The following is a 5264-nucleotide window of genomic DNA, read 5'->3' as shown; positions in this document are numbered from 1 at the left end:
ACCAAAGTTGATGGTGCCACCATTAATGGCCGGAGAAGAAGAAAAAGAAGCCAAGCAGTACAGACATGGAAGCATCGGTTCCCGCTTTCTCAAATGTTTTGTCCGCGAAATCACCTGCAATCCTCACAAAAAGTGTGCCAATCGACCTGTAAAGCACTGTGAATTACTCTGATACCAAGATTCTCACGGTGGGTGTACAATTTCCCTTTTTTAAGACCTTTTGTGTTCGGACCATGCCGCCGCGTTTCTTAACGACCCAGGTAGCACAAACCCATCTAGAAGACGTCTACATTTGGGCTTGTTCAAGCCAAGAGGTTGTCTACTATCCGGCTTCTACAAGCCGAGTAGTAGCCTTAGAACTCCACAAGCACTCCTGAAGCCAAGCTAATGCTCCCTCCGTATTCGTCTTGGGGAAGTCTTGGCAAGCTGTTCGTTAGACTATCTGTAGAACTTTCGTATAAAGGATTATTTTGCTTGCCGGAGAAATTATGCAATCCACCTTGCAAAAAAAAGGTTAAATAATGCATATGTTAACCATGCACAAATGCAGATCGCGGGTCCTGATATGCTTTTCTTCTAACCAGTCTTGTGATTCAGGATTTCTAACCAATGTAGATATATTGAATGTGACTGGCTTTAACTTCAAAACTAAAACACACCAAAGCTACTAAGCTGAAAAAGTTCAGTATAATGGTCTAAATGCATGCTTTTGCAAAGGCATAAATATTAAAAGGAGCCACATAGATTTCACAGTTTGTAATAAAATCTGTGAAGGTATAATGTTGAGAGGCCGTGTGCGACATGCAATTTCTACAGTGCTGTTCACTTGCAAAGTGTATTAATGTTCTTGCGAGTCTATTCACTTCGGAAGAATGTTATTTCAGTGCATAAATGACATTGTTGGCATATGTATGTATACATGTTTGCATGTCACAGATGGGCTCTCACTATTATACCTTGACAGATTTCATTACCAAACTATGGAATCTATGCAGCCTTTAATATTTATGCCTTTGGAAAAGCATGCATTTAGCACATAATACTGAAATTTTTTCAACTTAGTAGCTTTGCGTATTTTTATTTTGAAGTTAAAGCCAGTCGCATTCAATATATGTACATTTCCTAGAAATCCTGAATCGCACCACTGGTTCCAAGAAAACAATAGCAGTACCAGTGATCTGCATTAGCGCACAATTAATTTGGGTATACTGCTAACACAAGCAAAATTCATGCAGCACACAAGGGTGTTGAATGAGGCACATTGAAAAGACATCTTGTAAAATGCCTCTTCTGTAGCCAGCATTTCATAACAATGTTAAAGAGGCAGCAAAATTAGCAAAAAACAAAATTTTATTCTTGCAAATTATGTACATGTGCTTGTCCTGCTTTGATTCTGACTAAATATATACATAGGAAATGAATGGCATGTAATGCCGTGCACTGATTGACTAGACTGCATATATTATGGATTGCATGTCTAGAAAAACTGAACCCATATCTTAACAGAACTAAGGAGGAAGAAAGGCATGTCAGCTGGCGGCAGGCCCAGTATCCTTTGATGCATCTGCGCCAGTCGAAAAAAGGGAAAAAAGACCAGACTCACTTATAGTAAGGCCAGTAAAAGCCAAATGCTTAGCATAAACATGACTAAGAAATAATCTCTACATATTAGAAAAATTAGCGAATACACTTTGTTTTCTCTCGGTGACTACTGTTAAGGGCATGTAATGCGCACACCACTTTCAAACATTATAGAACTGATGCACTCATGATGCATAGTTATACTTGTTTTAAGCCTGGCCTTCCAGTGGCTGTCCCCACAAGACTGAACAATGGCATAAAAGAAACAAATACAACACATAAAAAACTGCTTAAAATCTGCAGGCATAAGCATAGTGCCAGAAGACAGGTATAATTCATTCTATAATTTAAAATGCCTTTTCATGTTCACCTAAAGCATCTCCCATGTCCTTTTCCTGCCTGGAAGTAAATATTTATATCTTTCTTTTACACTGCTTCATGTAAGCAAGTGGCCCTGAACGCCAACTCTACTTGGGGTTCCCAGAATTTATTGTCTAAAGTAAAATTCTTCAGAATGTATACAAGTTTCCCTATGGCCACACTAAAGCATGATGTCACAACATCATGCATAGATGGTCATTGGAAGTTATCTGGCGATTGAGAACAGACTGATATAAGTAGAGTTTAGAACGCCAAGACAAAATGTTAATCCCATACCATGCACTTCTGATCTAGAACCAACAGTCGATTTTAATGAGATGTAAACATGCTACATGATGCTGACTCAGTTAAAAACGTAAGTATATCTTAAATTTCTATATGAAATTACCTGAACACTAAGCTTAACGTAACGTGCTGGCTTTTTATCCGCTCGCAAGCTGCAATTCTTCAACCAGGCAGTTGCTGCTTGGCGAATGGCATCGGTCATCACATTTTCCCACGTGGTATTGCTATGAATAGCTTCTGGAATACCAAACCATCTAGTCAAACAGTGCAAGTAGCACGTGTACAAGGTATCAGCAGTTGTGGCTGATATCCGAACCATTGCTACATACGAACAGATTTGCAAATCGTAAATAAAATTTGTGGAACATCACTTCTATGGAACTGCAAGGGGGAGGAAGGCTTATAAAAGAAAAAGATGTCCACCCGACTTAGCTACACTGGTTGGATATTTTTTTTCAAATGTGTTCATGTTTTTATTTATTTTTTTCATTCAAAACAGCATGTATTTTGTGAGTAAGAGTCACTGCACTTTATCTCTAGGCCAAGTCAAACAGCAGCCCTCTAATCTTACCTTCCATGACACTGTAGACATGCACGTCCCTGAAGCTCTTTTTCCGCCGCTGGCCTAGAGTCTAGCTTAAGTTTCCACCAAAACAGTCTGAAAATAGTGGGTAGGATGCCCGCAGTAAAGCTTCTTAAGTACCAGCTCCCCATAAGAGAGAGCCGTTGTGTCTGAAAAAAAAATTTGGAAGAGAACAAAAGGGATTAAAAGCCGAAAACACCAAATATACACACTGTGGATATTACAGTGGCTGCATGAAGGCGGGTATTAAATCCGCAGAAAAGGTAAGGCAGATGACACTAGATGATTATGCATTCCAGAGAAATTACTGCAGCAATATTTACACACAAAAACTGCCAAGATGTAAACAGCCATAGTATAAAAAAAGTATTAACTGAAACTACTGCATATACAACTCAAAAACATGAAGCCACACAATTTCAATAAAACAATGAAGTCAATTTAACATATAAAAGGCATTAGTTACACCTGGCACGAGTTATTATAAAAATGTGCTCATGTAGTCAATTAATAAAGCTTTTACTTACAAGGTGTCATCAGAATGCAGGATTGGAGCTCTGCTCGGATTCTAATGTGGTCACGTTTTTTTTGTTCACCAAAGGCAGCTTGTAATCAGCCACTGCCATTCTGCCAGTTTCGTTGGGAACACTGAGAGCTGCTAGGAGCCTTTCATCTTGACGTCTTATAGTCTTCCCATGTCTGTGATTAGTACGTGAATGTCTGAAAGCACCTAGAAAAGATAGACAAGAGCCATGCACACTTTGACAGCTTGGACGGTAGCTAATAACATGTTGCACGACGCAACTTCTACATGCATGAGTATACTCCTGTATAGCTGCACATGTTCGATCCTGCTCTGCTCGTTGTAAGTACTTCAAGTCCCATCCAAGCTTTTGGGAACTAGTGCCATCATTCCCTACCTGAGGTGCAACCTGGCTCAAGATTATGTCACTATGGTTGGTATTCTTCGCTGAAATCATGGCCTCACTGCACTACGGGTAGCATTCATCCATAGAAGTGCTTGCATTGGGCAGGCTGTCATACTTTTGCTGTTCAAGGCCTTGGGTACTACAAAAAATGAATCAAAGCGTATCTTATACAACGGGCAACAAGGGAGTTCGCACAAAGTCTCATTTTGTTTTTGTGCGCCGCTTTGCTTTTGGATAACGTAGGTACAGCGCAACAATTTTTGGAAGGAAACAATTAGACAGGAAAACGCTGGTACAGCGTATCCGTTTCCTTACAAAAGTTGTTGCGCTGTACCTACGTTATTCAGTATGTACCAACTCGCCCAAATCAAGCTGTTGTTGCTTTGCATTTGTTCTTCACAAACTGAATGCAGCGGACGTATATAAAACGCACGTGCTTACGTCTCGATGCAATCAGTCGGGGACGCAGATATATTATTTGCATAGTGATGCAGTTCTAAGACCATCAACGAAGTAATATAAGTCAATAAGCGGCATAGCTCGCGTTTATATAATTACAGCACCATTCGCAACTTTCGACCACGAGGAAACTAGGCGGCGATTCCGCGAGAAGTGGTTCCCGATGTAACAATTTTAGCACGGTCAGTCGATGCTAACGGCAGTGAATGATCCCACACCAACCAAAATGTAATCCCAACCTGACGAGCTTATATATAGTGTCCGTGACATCGGACGTGCAGCGAGGAAATTCGAAACAGCCATTGCATGAGAAACAATCAACCAAGAGGGTCATGGTGCTACAATCGTGTGACAGAGCTTTCTAAAGAGAGAAAAACTTTAACCACTTACCAAAACGAAGCTGAGCCACCAACGCAGGAACACACAGAGAATGCGATGTGCGCACGAAAGCGACCCGTTGAATCATTTGCAAAGTGCGGGCGCGCGGCCATGCGCGACACTGCAAGCGCGAACGGAGACAATGCACGGCAACGGCAGCATGGCAGGCGCGGGAGCTAGCGTTGGAAGCGGCCAAGCCATAGTAGCGCACCAACTGTTGTGCCGCACCATGTTATACTAGCCTGTGAAACTTCGTTCAAAATGTTTTATTAAAGCTTTTACGAATTGTGTAATAACGGCACACATTTTATTGAAAGGTTTTGTTGTATTGCCATCACGGGCACACGAAACTATGGCGCGGCTTTCAGTTTGAGCTGACGCGGTAGGTTTGAATTGGCCATGGAGGAAGGTACCTTCCACAATGGCTGATACTTGGTACGCGCGCTGTAACCGTCTAACTAGCGGCCTATGCGAAATCGACTCAAGCATAAACCTTGCAGTACGCTGGTAATACACTGTTTTGTGCGGAGAGCTGTTATATGACGATACCATAACGATGTAATCATTCCACTGATGGTGCTGTCGAAGGAATTGTTGCAAGCTGGTAGTAAAAATGTGCGCAAGTTTTGCTTGCAAGACTTGGAGATTGACTTTAAAAACGTGTACCA

The 5264-nt window shown here is 41.3% G+C and overlaps 1 long non-coding RNA gene across 2 annotated transcripts; it reads right to left on the bottom strand.

Moving 5' to 3' along the window:
• Positions 1–1331: 1331 nt before the first annotated feature.
• Positions 1332–4977, bottom strand: LOC119448412 (uncharacterized). Of its 2 annotated transcripts, XR_005191094.2 has the most exons (4): positions 4609–4977; positions 3358–3560; positions 2819–2979; positions 1332–1564 (listed from the first exon to the last, which is right to left on the bottom strand). It is a non-coding gene; the product is annotated as an uncharacterized LOC119448412 (long non-coding RNA). The 2 variants fall into 2 exon arrangements; XR_007466553.1 differs by lacking the exon at positions 4609–4977 and having other exon boundaries at positions 3358–4595.
• Positions 4978–5264: the final 287 nt, after the last annotated feature.

Source organism: Dermacentor silvarum, chromosome 4, assembly GCF_013339745.2.
Source record: "Dermacentor silvarum isolate Dsil-2018 chromosome 4, BIME_Dsil_1.4, whole genome shotgun sequence".
NCBI classification, from domain to species: Eukaryota; Metazoa; Arthropoda; class Arachnida; order Ixodida; family Ixodidae; genus Dermacentor; species Dermacentor silvarum.
This window is presented reverse-complemented; position numbering and strand designations above follow the sequence as displayed.